Below are 15,166 nucleotides of genomic sequence, written 5' to 3'. Positions count from 1 at the left end.
GGAGGACTTCAAGAATCCCTTCCCACACACGGAGCAGGTGTACAGCCTCTCCGCAGTGTGAACAAGCTGGTGTCCCTTCAGATCCCCAGGGCTTTTAAAACGCTTCCCACAGTCAGGGCAGTTAAACGGCCTCTCATCAGTGTGAACAAGCTGGTGTGAAAGGAGGTTGGAGGACCGAGCGAATCCCTTCCCACACACGGAGCAGGTGAACGGTCTCTCCCCAGTGTGTAGGAGCCAGTGTCCCTTCAGCTCCTGGGGGCTTTTAAAGCTCTTCCCACAGTCAGAACATTTAAAGGATCTCTCGTCACTGTGAACAAGCTGGTGTGTCTGCAGGTTGGATGACTCACTGAATCCCTTCCCACACATGGAGCAGGTGAATGGCCTCTCCCCAGTGTGGAGGCGCTGGTGTCTCTGCAGGTTGGCTGTCTGAGTGAATCCCTTCCCACAATCGGAGCAGGTGAACGGTCTCTCCCAGTGTGAACTCGCTGGTGTTGCTTGAGCTCCGGAGGCTTTTAAAACTCTTCCCGCAGTCAGGACAGTTAAAGGGTCTCTCGTTAGTGTGAACTCGCTGGTGTTTCTTCAGATCCCCGGGGCTTTTAAAGCTTTTCCCACAGCCAGAACACTGAAATGGTCTCTCCCCATTGTGAACTCGCTGGTGTGCTTGCAGGAGGGATGAACAAACAAATCCTTTCCACACGGAGCAGGTGAACAGAATGTCCCTGGTGTGACTGCGCCATTGAAGTTTTATTGCAGACGGGGAACTGAATCCCTTCCCGCCGTCCCTACCTTTACCCGGTTTCTCCCCGGTGTGACGGTGCACGTGTCTCGCCAGGTCAGGCAATTGGCTGAATCCGCGTCCACACACTGAACACGTGTGCTGTTTGTCATTGCTGCGATCGCTGTTTTCTCCTTCCATGTGCAAAGGCCGATGATATTCAACTCCTGATGAATCGAGCAACTCTGTCAGATCTTGACGTGATACATAGAAACATAGAAACATAGAAGATAGGAGCAGGAGTAGGCCATTCGGCCCTTCGAGCCTGCTCCGCCATTCAATGAGATCATGGCTGATCATTCAAATTCAGTACCCTGTCCCTGCCTTCTCCCCATATCCCTTGATCCTTCAGCCTTAAGAAATATATCCAACTCTTTCTTGAATATATTTAATGAACTGGCCTCCACCGCCCTCTGTGGCAGAGAATTTCACAGGTTCACCACTCTTTGGGTGAAGAAATTCCTCCTCATTTCAGTCCTAAATGTCCTACCCCTTATCCTTAGACTATGACCCCTGGTTCTGGACTCCCCGACCATCAGGAACATCCTTCCAGCATCTAGTTTGTCCAGGCCTGACAGAATTTTATAGGTTTCGATGAGATCCCCTCTCAATCTTCTAAACTCCAGTGAGTATAAGCCCAATCGACGCAATCTCTCCTCATACGTCATTCCTGCCATCCCAGGTATCAGCCTGGTGAATCTTCGCTGCACTCCTTCCATGGCAAGAACGTCCTTCCTCAGATAAGGCGACCAAAACTGCACACAATACTCAAGGTGCGGTCTCACCAAGGCCCTGTACAACTGTAGCAAGACATCCTTATTCCTGTACTCGAACCCTCTTGCTACGAAGGCCAACATACCATTTGCCTTCTTAACCGCCTGCTGCACCTGTATGCTTACCTTCAGCGACTGGTGCACAAGAACACCCAGGTCTCTTGCACTTCCCCTTCACCAATCTATTGCCATTCAAATAATAATCTGCCTTCCTGTTTTTGCCTCCAAAGTGGATAACCTCACATTTATCCACATTATAGTGCATTTGCCATGTTTCTGCCCAATCACCTAACCTGTCCAAATTGTACTGGAGTTTGATGACATCCTCCTCACAGCATACCCTCCCACCCAGCTTTGTGTCATCTGAAAATTTGGAGATATTACATCCAGTTCCCTCATCCAGATCATTAATTTATATTGTGAACAGCTGGGGCCCTAGGACTGATCCTTGCGGTACCCCACTAGTCACTGCCTGCCACTCGGAAAATGACCCGTTTATTCCAACTCTTTGCTTTCTGTCCGCCAACCAGTTCTCTATCCAAGTCAATACCTTGCCCCCAATCCCATGTGCCTTAATTTTGCACGCTAACCTCTTATGCGGGACCTTATCGAAAGCCTTCTGAAAGTCCAAATACATCACATCCACTGGTTCTCCTTATCTATTTTACCAGTTACATCCTCAAAAAATTCCAGTAGATTAGTCAAGCATGATTTACCTTTTGTAAATCCATGTTGACTTTGTCCGATCCTGTCACTGCTTTCCAAGTGCTCTGCTATTACATCTTTTATAATGGACTCTAGCATTTTCCCCACTACCGATGTCAGGCTTACCAGTCTATAATTACCCGCTTTTTCTCTGCCACCTTTTTTGAATAGTGTGGTAACATTAGCTACCCTCCAATCCGTGGGTACTGTTCCAGAGTCTATTGAGTTCTGGAAGATGACCAGCAATGCATCTACTATCTCTAGGGCCACTTCCTTACGTACCCTGGGATGTAGATTATAAGGCCCTGGGGATTTATCGGCCTTCAGTCCCATCAACTTTCCTAACACCATTTCCCTACAAATACTGATTTTCTTTCAGTTCCACCCTTTCATCAGACCCTAAGTTCCCCGGTATTTCTGGGAGGTTATTTGTGTCCTCCTTTGTGAAGACAGAACCAAAATATGTATTTAGTTGGTCTGCCATTTCTTTGTTCCCCATTATAAATTCCCCCGATTCTGACTGCAAGGGACCTACGCTTGACTTCACCAATCTTTTTCTCTTCACATATCTATAAAAGCTTTTACAGTCAGTTTTTATGTTCCTTGCAAGCTTACTCTCATATTCTATTTTCCCTTTCTTAATTAATCCCTTTGTCCTCCTTTGTTGAATCCTGAACTGCTCCCAATCCTCAGGATTATTGCTTTTTCTGGCCAATTTGTATGCCCTCTCCTTGGATCTTATGCTATCCCTAATTTCCCTTGTTAGCCATGGTTGAGTCACCTTTTTTGCTTTCTTTTTATGCCAAACTGGGATGAACAACTTCTGTAGTTCATCCATTCGGTCTTTGAATGTTTGCCATTGCCTATCCACCGTCAACCCTTTGAGTGCCATTCCCCAATCAATCCTACCCAACTCGCTCCTCAGACCATCGTAGTTTCCTTTATTTAAATTGAGGACCCTAGTTTCTGAGTCAACTACTTCATTCTCCATCTTAATGAAGAATTCAATCATATTATGATCGCTCCGACCCAAGGGGCCTCGTACAACAAGATTGCTAATTAATCCTTTCTCGTTACATAAAACCCAGTCTAAGATGGCCTGATCCCTGGTTGGTTCCTCAACATATTGGTCCAGGAAACCATCCCGTAAACACTCCAGGAATTCCTCCTCCACGGTATTGTTACTAATTTGGTCTGAGCTTCCCGCCTGTAACTGCTCCACTTCTGTAACCCTGTAAATTGAGTTCAGAAAAGGATCAGAGGCAAACTGTTGTTTAATTTTCCCCTTTCCGAACCTAGGGGCAGTGAAGCTGATTTTCAGGTTCCAGCTGCTGCACAGGTTGGTTGAAAGGGTCAGCAGTAATGGCGGCTGTAATACCCACAAGCCCCAGCGCTCCATAAAGCGCTCTGTTGACTCTGAGTCCCGTGCATGTGCTCATGGTCCCCGTGCTCTCCCTCCTGCTCCACAATCACCCATCCCAATCGCTCCGCAACGTGCATGCTCAGCACACAAACCCCGCGGTTGGAACATCGGATGCGCATGCGGAGCCGCAACATCTGGTACACGTGCACGGCTGAGGTGGGGGCGAGTCGGTGTTTCACCTCAGCCGCCAGGGAGGTGCGCATGCGCAGGACGACCCAACATTCTTCCTGTCAGCAATCACTCCCTCGTTTCTGTAATAAAAACAGAAAATGCTGGAAATACTCAGCAGGTCAGGCAGCCCCTGTGGAGAGAGAAACAGAGTTAACGTTTCAGGTCGATGACCTTTCGTCAGAACTGCTTGTTCTTTAGTGTCAGCTGTGACTCAGTTGGTAGCACTCTCGCCTCTGAGTCTGAAAGTTGTGGGTTCAAGTCCCAGCCCAGAGACTTGAGCACAAAAATCTAGGCTGACAGTCCAATGCAGTGCTGAGGGAGTGCGGGAGTGTTTTTTGGATGAGACGTTAAACTGAGGCCCTGTCTGCTCTCTCAGGTGGATATAAAAGATCCCATGGCACTATTTCGAGAAAGAAAGACTTGCATTTATATAGTGCCTTTCATGACCACCAGATGTCTTGAAGTGCTTTACAGCCAATGAGGTACTTTTGGAATGTAGTCACTGTTGTAATGTGGGAAAGAGCAGGGCAGTTATCCCCAGTGTCCTAGCCAATGTGTATCCCTCAATTAACATAACAAAAAGATAGATTATCTGGTCATTATCACATTGCTGTTTGTGGGAGCTTGCTGTGCGCTTATTGACTTTCGCGGTTCCTACACCAGAACCAGGGGTCACAGTCTAAGGATAAGGGGTAAGCCATTTAGGACAGCGATGAGGAGGAATTTCTTCACCCAGAGAGTGGTGAACCTGTGGAATTCTCTACCACAGAAGGCAGTGGAAGCCAATTCATTAAATATATTCAAGAAGGAGTTAGATATATTTCTTAAGGCTAAAGGGATCAAGGGATATGGAGAGAAGGCAGGGACAGGGTACTGAATTTGGATGATCAGCCATGATCTCATTAAATGGCGGAGCAGGCTCGAGGGGCCGAATGGCCTACTCCTACTCCTATTTTCTATGTTTCTATGTTTACATTATAACAGTGACTACACTTCAAACAGTACTTCATTGAGTGTAAAACAGTTTGGGACGTCCGGTGGTGGTGAAAGGCGCTATATAAATGCAAGTCTTTCTTTCTTCACTGGCCTCTTCTGGCTGATGGTTGATTGACAGCCAACAGTCCGCGCATGCGCACATGGGTCGGCGGTTTGGGTCGAGTCCGGCATAGCGACCCCTCCCAGTCACCAAGGGTAATAACCGCGCATGCCCAGAGGACACCAACCCCCTTCCCCACTTGGAGCTGCGCCTGCGCACTCGGATCCTGCCGGACGGAGTCGGCGTGGGGCATTCCGGGGAAAGGCCTTGGTGTCGGTTACAGAGTCGCGATCGGTGACGCAAAGTGAGTTTTCTCCGCTCCAATTGGGTGGAGAATGGCGTCACACTGAAACTTTTCACCCTCTTTTACAAAGATGGCGGCAGTTAACCTGGGCCTGTTAGGGGAAGAAATCCCCACAACTGCAAACACGGAATCTTCAGGTTATTATTCGGGGCTTGCCTCCTGCATGAGTTGTTTATGAAGTCTCCCCACCCATCTACCGGTCCATTACTCACCGCTGTCGCGATTCTTATCCGCTGCATCATCGCGCTCCCAGCTTCAGCTCCTCTCCGTCCGTCTCCAGTAACACACTGCGCATGCTCAATATACCGGATCCTCCCGCGCCTGCGCGCTGGGCTCTTGTAGTCTGGGTGTGGCACATGCTCCACCGCGGGGAATGCTGGGTAAAGGCCCCCCATTGAAAGACTAGATTAGTGAATGGAACATGATCGGATTGAGGACTGAACCATGTTCATTCTAGTAGTTATGGTTAGTTTCTGCTGATCTTAATAACCCCTGTATCTGCACTGGAGATTAATATTCTGTATAAATAGTGAATAAATAAAGCTCGAAGAACAGCACCTCATCTTTCGATTAGGCACTTTACAGCCTTCTGGACTCAACATTGAGTTCAACAATTTCAAACTTTAACCTCTGCTCCCATTTTTCATGCTGTATGGTTTTGCCATCCCCATTTGCAACATTTTCCAAGACCCGGTTTCACAGCCACATCTCTTTCCTCAGCAACTGTCTCCGGTTCTGACTTATTCCACGTGGATTCCAAATGAACTTCCACCCTTCGTGTTTCAGATCCACCCAGGATATCTTTCCTGCATCTTACCTTAGTAATATCTGTTACATCTCCAACTTTTTCCAGTTCTGATGAAGGGTCCCAGACCTGAAATGTTAACTCTGTTTCTCCACGAATGCTGCCTGGCCTGCTGAGTATTTCCAGCATTTTCTGTTGTTATTTCAGTGAATAAATAAGCTTTGTTTCAAACACACAGTGTGTCAAATATTTGATTTCTCCATGACAAGAGAAGACGAATTGATGTTCTGTTCCAGACTGTTTAATTTTTGGGCCTTTTCTTACTCTAGATTATTTCCATTCTCATCTCGTTCGCCTTCTACCACATCAAACCCCAAGCTTGCTCCGTTTGTGTACATGACTTGTTGGTGTCATAGAATGAACTGTAGTGTCTCACTTAAAATCATCTGCAATCAACTGGTCCAGGCAGCGGGCGGTCGAGGGGGTCGTTCGGCCCGACTGCCTGCCTCTCTTCTGGTGGCCCTGGAGATGGAGCATGCGGTGTCTGCCGGCAGGCTCGAGGCCTTCCGCGACCGGTGGGCACTGCGAGGACTGGAGTGCATCATCACCCGGCCAACGAAATTTTAATTTAATTTGTTAAGTTTCATTTAATGGTTTTTTAAGTTACAGTTTATTTGTTTATGGTCCCTACATAAGAGTAAACTCATCTGCACACCGCAGGGACTGGAGTGCTTATCACCACAGGTAATTAAATGTTAAGTTAATTATTAAGTTTCCTTTAATGTTTTAAGTTAAGCTACAGTTTATTTGTTAACACAAACGAGTACACTCAGCTGCAATTCCTTTGAACCATAGCTTTATAGAAATATCTTGCATAAGTTTTGAAATCTGTTATTGTAGTGTATGTGCTTTAAGTCAGAACTACTTTTTACAGCTCCTGTATACTGTAGTACTGGCAGTGACCACACCGGTATATAAGCTGTGCGCATGCCTCTGTACCCCAGTCTAGAAATTACCCTCCTCCAGTAAAGACCTGTTATTTGTTAATGTACAGCATCTGTGTAATTATTTATCCACTGAACCATGGATCTAACAGTGGCGACGAGTGTTGATGCGAATCTACCTGCAACATAAAAAAATTTTAAAAAATAGTCGAGTCCAGGAACACGGGCGTCGACCGCGAGCAACCGCCCAGCAGTCAGGCAGAGATCCAACTTCGCTGGGGAGGCTGTGGCGAGCCGGGCTTGGTTCCCCAGCCACAACGAGCAGTAAGAGACCGACGACAGGTCCAGAGCAGACCCTTCCCAAGCAGCGGCGGCTGGAGCCGACCGACGGCAGAGAGAGAGAGCCAGACAGCATCGACGGGGTAAGAAAGAGGGTGAAGAGAGCAGGGCGCAGCCGGGGGTTGATCACCGAGCGGCGTCGAGGAAAAATACTGCAAACCGGAGAGAGAGAGGGTAAGAAACAGCCGGGTTCTAGACTGAGCAGCGTCGACAAATATCAAGAGAAGAACGCGAAGAGCACAGCCAGGGATCACGGGCTGATCAGGGTCCACGGGGCGAAGCAAGGGGAGATGCCATTGAGCCACGGAGAAGCAGGGAGAGCACGGGAGGCGCCATTGAGCCGCGGAGAAGAAGGAAGAGCGCGGGAGACGCCATTTTGCAAAGCCGCAGCGGAGAAGACGGGCGAGCGCGGGAAGGAAGGAAAGCGCAGGAGATGCCATTTTGTGCCAGCAGAGAAGAAGGGGAAGCGCGGGTGGCGCCATTGGGGATAGTTAACGCACAACCAAGGATGCCGAAGAGTGGCAGTATCTCTACGTTCGAAAATGAAGTCGAAGATTGGGCGACATATGTGGAACGTATTGAGGTGTACTGCAGGGCGAATGAAGTGCCAGATGCTAATAAAGCACTGGTTCTGTTAAATTCCATGGGTGCAAAAACTTATGGGTTACTGCGAAATCTAATAACCCCAGAGAAGCCGGTAAACAAGAATTTTGAAAGCATAGTAGAAATCCTACAGGACCACGTAAACCCCACACCGCTGCTGATAGCAGAACGATTTAAGTTCCATAAAAGGAACCAACACAAAGACGAAAGCAATGCTGAGTACCTAACGGAACTGCGCAAGCTATCGAAATACTGCCAGTTTGGAGCGGGACTAGCAGACACGTTAAGGGACAAGTTTGTGTGTGGGCTACAAAGTGAAGGAACCCAGAAACGGCTTCTATCAGAAAAGGACCTTACGCTGGACAAAGCTTTCAATATGGCAGTATCACATGAAGCAGCCGCAAGGGGCGCTGCAGAGATACAACGGAGACCGCAAGAATATGGCACCAACGAAATGACCTAAAGGAGGATGCTCAGCCAGTGGTACATGCTCCACGAAGAGTTCCAGCACCCCTGCATGACCGGCTCAAGAATGAACTGGACAGAATGACCACACTAGGAGTCATCAGGAAAGTCAAAGAGCCAACAGACTGGGTTAACTCCATGGTATGTGTAAAGAAAAAGAACAATGATCTAAGAATATGCATGGATCCAAAGGACTTACATGCAAACATAAAACATGAACACTACCAGATTCCCAAGCGAGAAGAAATCACCAGTGAAATGTCAGGTGCCAGATACTTTACAAAGCTCGATGCCTCACAAGGATTTTGGCAACTAAAACTGGATGAAGAGAGCACCAAATACTGTACTTTCAACACACCATTTGGCAGGTATTGTTTCCTCAGAATGCCTTTTGGGATAATATCTGCATCTGAAATCTTTCATAGAGCGATGGAACACATAATTGAAGGTCTGGAAGGAGTTCGGGTCTATGTTGATGACATCATCATCTGGGGCTCCACACTGAAAGAACACAATGAGAGACTGACTAAAGTGCTACAGAGCATACGCCGGAATGGACTGAAGCTCAACAAAGCCAAGTGTCAGTTTGGCGTCCAGGAAGTCACTTTCCTAGGAGATAATCTATCTGGTAAAGGAATAGAGCCAGATATGGAAAAAGTAAATGCCATACTCAAAATGTCCTGACCCACTGACAAAAAAGGAGTGCCTCGCATCATGGGGATGATAAACTTCATTGGAAAGTTCATTCCTAACTTGTCAGCCAAGACAGCCTGTCTGCGAGACCTGCTACATAAAACAAATGAGTTCACATGGACAGAAAGACATGAACAAGAGTGGATAAACCTCAAAACAGTGCTGACAACCATACCTGTACTCACCTTCTTTGACCCAACAAAAAGAATCAAAGTGTCAACGGATGCATCAAAAGATGGCCTAGGTGCGGTCTTGCTACAAGCAGAGGGTGAAGATTGGAAGCCTGTTGCCTATACCTCCAGGTCTATGACTGATACTGAGTGTCGATACGCCCAGATTGAAAAGGAATGTCTAGGCTTGGTAGTTGGACTAGAAAAGTTTCATGGCTACATATATGGACTTCCCACCTTCACAGTTGAGACAGACCACAGCCCACTGGTTGCCATCATAAAAAAGAACCTGAATGAGATGTCTCCAAGGATTCAACGACTCATGATGAAGCTGCAAAGATATGACTTTGAACTGATCTACACACCAGGCAAATATATAGTGTTAGCAGATGCACTATCCCGAGCACCCACAATGAGTCATGTGAGCTCTACTGAAGAAGACGTGGATGTTCATGTGAGTATGGTCACTGCTGCGCTGCCCGTGTCAGACACAAAATCAAAGCAAATAGCAGAAGAAACAGTAAAAGATATAGGCCTAGAAATTGGGTTGGTAGCGCCGGCGCTGAGCGCCTAAAGAGACCTAGAATTGGGGCGAAGCCCTATGTTGGGGCGGATATTGACTATACATTTAGCGCCTGCGCAAAGTGTTTGTGCGCGCCCGCGGCTCATGGCGTCATTTCAGTGTGCAATGCCTTTTAGGAGCACCTGAGCGCATATTGGGTGGCTCCCGGAGCCTTAGCGCCCAGCACTATTAGTGACAGTTCGAGGGAGGGCTAACAGGCCCTTCTCGGAGTAGGGGGGCGCTATTTAAAGGGGACAGCTCTAGTGCAGAATCTTCTGCCACTTGGACTGCTCATTGCGATCGCTGCAACAGAGAGTTGGCGAGCAAATATGGAGCGGAGTTATGGGAATTAAGCTTTACAGTACTTGGGACCTTCAACTCTGTCCGAAGCACTTGCAGCACTACACCTAAAAGCCTTTTGACCAACTGGCATCGGAATGGGAGCTCGTTTGGAGGGCCATGGCCTCATCGCCCAACACTGTGAAGGGGCACAGAGACGGCGGGAGAGAGGGCCGGGATTGGCCAGAAGGAGGAGGGACAATGGAGGTCGGCCAATCCGACGGGATGCTGCAAGGGTCTTCAGGCAGCAGGTGACAAGCCTTGACATGTTGGGGGAGCAGTGTTTGGAAAGGCTCTGAATCTGGAGGGACATTGTTACTGATCTGTGCCACCTGCTTGGTCAGGATCTGCATCCGCGTGAACGCTGCAGAACCTCTCTGTCCGTGATGGCTAAACTGACTGATGGCCTCCATTTTTATGCCAATGGATCCTTTCAGTCAGCCATTGGGGACAATGCGACTGCCACTCAGGCTGCAGTCCACTGTTGCATCCGGCAAGTGACAGATGCCCTTTATAGGTGAACGCGTCAATTCATAACCTTCCCTCGAACACTGCACAAGCAGGCAGAGGAGGAGGAGGAGGAAGAGGAGGAAGAGCAGGCGGAGGAGGAGGAGGAGGAAGATGGAAGGGCTGCTGAAAGTGGAAGGTCCATACGTCAGAGGCTCCTCTGGACTCCTGTCAACACCCCTGTGGCGGAATGATGAGAGTCTTAACTCATGCGCACTTTGGATGTTTGAGGGCCTCTGAATGCCAGCATCACTGAAAGTAGTCACATGCACCATGCCACATTGAAACTTCTGTTTATTGGCACAAAAGTCTTTCATTACAGCTAAACAACGTCATGTCAGCAGAAACCATAACTTTAAAAAAAACTGTGAACTGTTTGGCAAAGCTGCAAAACTCAACCAACCTTCTGCAAATGTAACAGCAGGTGAGGGTGTCCTTGAATTTGGACAAACAAACATCTCAGCACCTCCCTCTACAACTGGCCCCTTGAGGGAGAACAACTTCTCTTTCGCGCCCGGCCCCTTCCCTCCCTGCTGCTCCTCCGTAATTGGAGGACGCCTCCTGACTGTCTGGAAGCGCAGAAGCCCCTGAGGGACGGCCTGGCCGACCTCTGGGCTTGGAGGGTGCGGACGCAGGATGCTTGCTGTGACCATGGCTGGAAGCAGTGTGGCCTGCAGGTGGTGGCAGCTGCAATGCAGGCGTCCCAGCGCTGGCATGTGCAATGGTCTGCTGCTGAGAGAGGACACCTGCACCATGGTCGGATGACACACTGGCTATCTGAGGGGAGCGGCTTGGCTCATCCGCCACAATCGCATGCTCCACTGATTACTGGCCTTGTACAGGAGTGTAAGGGCCTGGGGTGATCCTGTCTGATGCAGAGAGGGTGGCTGCAGTGAGAGATTGCGTTGCGTCAATCTGGCTGTGGAGGAGCCCAACAAGTGACTGCGTGGCAACAGTGAGGACCTGTGTGCCAGGTGCCAGTGCTTCGGAGAAGGCCTGGACAGTTCTTCCCTTAGTTTCGGACAAGCCAGGTGCCGACCGCTCCACTGCCTCGGACAAGCCCTGCACAGACCTTTCCAGGGATTGTCCGAAGCCCTGAACAGTCCTTTCCATAGCCGACTCAAAGCCGTGGACAGTCCTGTCCATTGTTGGGCTGAAGCCCTGGATAGACCTGTCCATTGTGGCCCCGAAGCCCTGGATAGACCTGTCCATTGTTGCCCCGAAGCCCTGGAGAGTCCTCTCCATTGTTGCCCCGAAGCCATGGATAGACCTGTCCATTGTTTCCCCGAACACCTGGAGAGTCCTCTCCATTGTTGCCCCAAAGCCCTGCAGAGTCCTCTCCATTGTTGCCCCGAAGTCCAACATACTCCTAGCCAATTGACTCAGGCATCTTCTCCACTGCAGCCATCAGCTCCTTGTGTCTGAGCCGGGCCTGTTTGCTCATCTCAGCCAGGTGACGGACCTCATCTGCACTCTGTGCAGCAGTCATAACGACCTGCCTTGCCCTGCGGGGAGACGGTGGCCGCACTTGCCTATCCCCCATGCGTGGCTGCATGCCGCTTGGTCCGGCAACTGGTTCATCCTCAGAGCCCCCCCCCTCCCCTCCAGGGGACTACTATCCCCAGTCTGTAGATGTGTCAGCTCCCCGGGTTCTGCAACGGCTGGTCCGGATTCCTCCTGGTCCTCGCCTCCGGTGGCACTGGCACTGGCAGCTTCAGCGTGTTGAACCCGAGTTGGTGCTGCTTCATCTGAAAGTGGGAGGTGGAAGAGTGGCTTTAGCAAAAGGACAGCTTTGCTGAAAGGCGTGCCAGATTGCAGCAAGGCTCTGACATGGCTGCACACTGAGGATGCATGCTGGCGGGGGGACCAAGTGGAAGGCAACAGGTGAAAAAGCTGAGAGTCTTACCCTCGCTGTCGGTAATGGGGTCGGCAGATGCAGTGGTCACAGGACCAGACAGACATCCTCCAAGTATCTGGTGCACTCTCTCCTCCAGATCCGTGAGAGTGACCACTTGTGGAGGTCCGCCACCAGTTCGATGCTGCTCCTTCCGAATCATCGCCAGCTTGGACTGCAGGGGAAATAAGGGGAAGTTCTGTAACATGATGCCTTGAGACCTCATCGCATGCCCCCCATGGCGCAAGAGCCCTTACAGGAGGCCTTGAGACATCTGTCCATGTGTGTGGCCAGAAAGGGCCATGGGTGCTTGCTGACAGATGGCCATTGGGGCATCATGGCAACAGGGTGGCCGAAGTCAGCTGCAGATGCAGGGAAGCACAAGTTTGGTAAACCATCACTCACCCTAACAATCCGTGTGAGGTCGTTGAATTTCTTCCTGCACTGAACAGGGGTCCTGGTCGCCATGCTGCTGGAGTTGACCCTCACAGCAACCTCCCTCCAAGATCGTCGGTAAGCCTTCTGATTCGGCCTCTTGCCATTATCCGGATACAGGACCTCTCGACGGTGTTCAACTGCAGCCATCAAGTGGTCCAGGGCCTCAGTGCTGAAGCGCTCTGCTCTCTGTCTAACCTTCTCCATGCTGAACAAGTTTGTACCGCCAGACAAGGGCGAGCGCCGAATCTGAGGCCTACAGGGCGTTGGATGTAGAAGCTCAGACTGACTGACCTACCCCTTTAAGAGCCGGCCGGTGCCTGGAGGTCTTGTGCTTTCCCGTAATTGAGTTCACCTGCGCTGCGCCCGTCCGCATCGATAATGAGTAGCGCCTGACCTTTTGTGCCTTAAGAGCACCTTGCAATGGCTGATTTAGCGCCTCAATCCCCTTTGGGGGCGATGCAACCCAATATCGCGCCAGTCGGCGATAAGTTTCGTCTGGCTATAAACTTTGCCCATCGCCAGTTCTAACGCCTCAAGCGGGGCTATACCCAATTTCTAGGCCATAGTATTACAAACAATAATAGAGAACATTCATCATGGTTGGCCAAAAGGTTCCTGTCCAAAATATTTTTACATAAGGTCAGAATTGAGTGTCGCAAGTGGACTATTACTAAAACAGAACAGAATAGTCATTCCACAGGCTCTACGTCAAGACATGCTCAAAAGGATTCATGAGGGACACCTCGGAATTGAAAAATGCAAAAGGAGGGCAAGAGACACATGATAGGCAAATGTGAGACATGTCAGAAACACCAAAACAAACAAGCAAAGGAACCAATGATAGTAGCTGACATACCAACAGCACCATGGCAAAAGGTTGGTATGGACCTTTTTCATTTAAATGGTAAAGACTATCTAATAGTGATTGACTACTATTCTAACTATCCTGAGATGGCACTGCTCTCAAGCACCACAGCAAGCAGTGTCATAATGCATGTGAAATCCATCTTCGCCAGACATGGAATTCCCAGGATTGCCGTTAGCGACAATGGTCCGTGCTTCAACTGTAAGGAGTGGCAACAGTTTGCAGCACATTATGACTTTCAGCACATCACATCCAGTCCTTTGTATGCTCAGTCAAATGGTAAGGCAGAGAAAGGTGTTCAAGTTCTCAAGCAGCTACTGAAGAAAGTGACAGAAAGCAAGTCTGATCCTTATCTCGCCCTGCTGAGCTATCGAGCCTCACCTTTAGACTGTGGTTCTTCACCTGCTGAACTACTAATGGGTCGCAAGTTGTGCACCATGCTACCCTGCAGTGCAAAAGAACAGCAAAGTGAGGAACTGAGACAGAGGCTTCAACTGTTAAAGCTGAAACAGAAATCATACTATGACAAGTCATCCAAAACTCTAAAACCATTGACAAGGGATGATGTTGTCAGGATTGAGGATCCAGATGCATGGAACAGGAAAGCTACAGTTCTTGAGGAAGTAGGACCAAGGTCATACACTGTTAGAACTGAGGAAGGACAGATTCTCAGGAGGAACCGCCGTTCCCTCCTAAAAACACAAGAGACTATTCAAGAGCAGATTGATGACAATGCCGCAACTGCATCTTGTCATTCACCGCCAGAACAATCTCATGAAGACACATCAGACTTACCCGTGTTGAGAAGATCCACACGTGAAGTAAAAAAGCCTGATAGACTTAATCTTTGAGTACAATGTAAAGCTTTGAAAATGTGTTGAATGTTTTGAAAATGTTTATGTTTATAGAGCACTAACAAAAGTGTTACTGATATTATCTTTATTGTTTTCTTGAAAGTTGATTGATATTGATTTTGTTAAACCTGAAAGAAAGGGGGATGTAATGATCAATAACATGTCATTCTATAGTGGACACTAGGTGGAGCCGTAGAGCTGTATATAGCTGTATGTATAAGACTACACTACCCAGCTGTATGTATATTAAGACTACATTACCCATGAGGCACTAGGCTACCCACAAGGCAGCAGTCAAGATGGAAGCCTCTACAGATACTGTACCTAGTCCACATGTGCTCAATAAAAGTGTCTAGCAAAAGCTAGCTGTGTTCATAATAAGAATGTCTATTTATTAATGAACATAAGAAAGACCAGGCAGTGTGTCGGGATTGTAGTATGTGGGAGTTTGTGAACAACGAGGCTGTCCCAGACTGCCACATCTGCAGCAAATGTCTCTGTCTCATGACATTCCAGCTCAGAGTCAGTGAGCTGGAGTCTGAGCTAGAGACACTCTGACAT

This window comes from Somniosus microcephalus, chromosome 4 (assembly GCF_052327205.1).
Source record: "Somniosus microcephalus isolate GS21.2 chromosome 4, FLI_Smic_1.0, whole genome shotgun sequence".
Classification (NCBI taxonomy): domain Eukaryota; kingdom Metazoa; phylum Chordata; class Chondrichthyes; order Squaliformes; family Somniosidae; genus Somniosus; species Somniosus microcephalus.
This window is presented reverse-complemented; position numbering follows the sequence as displayed.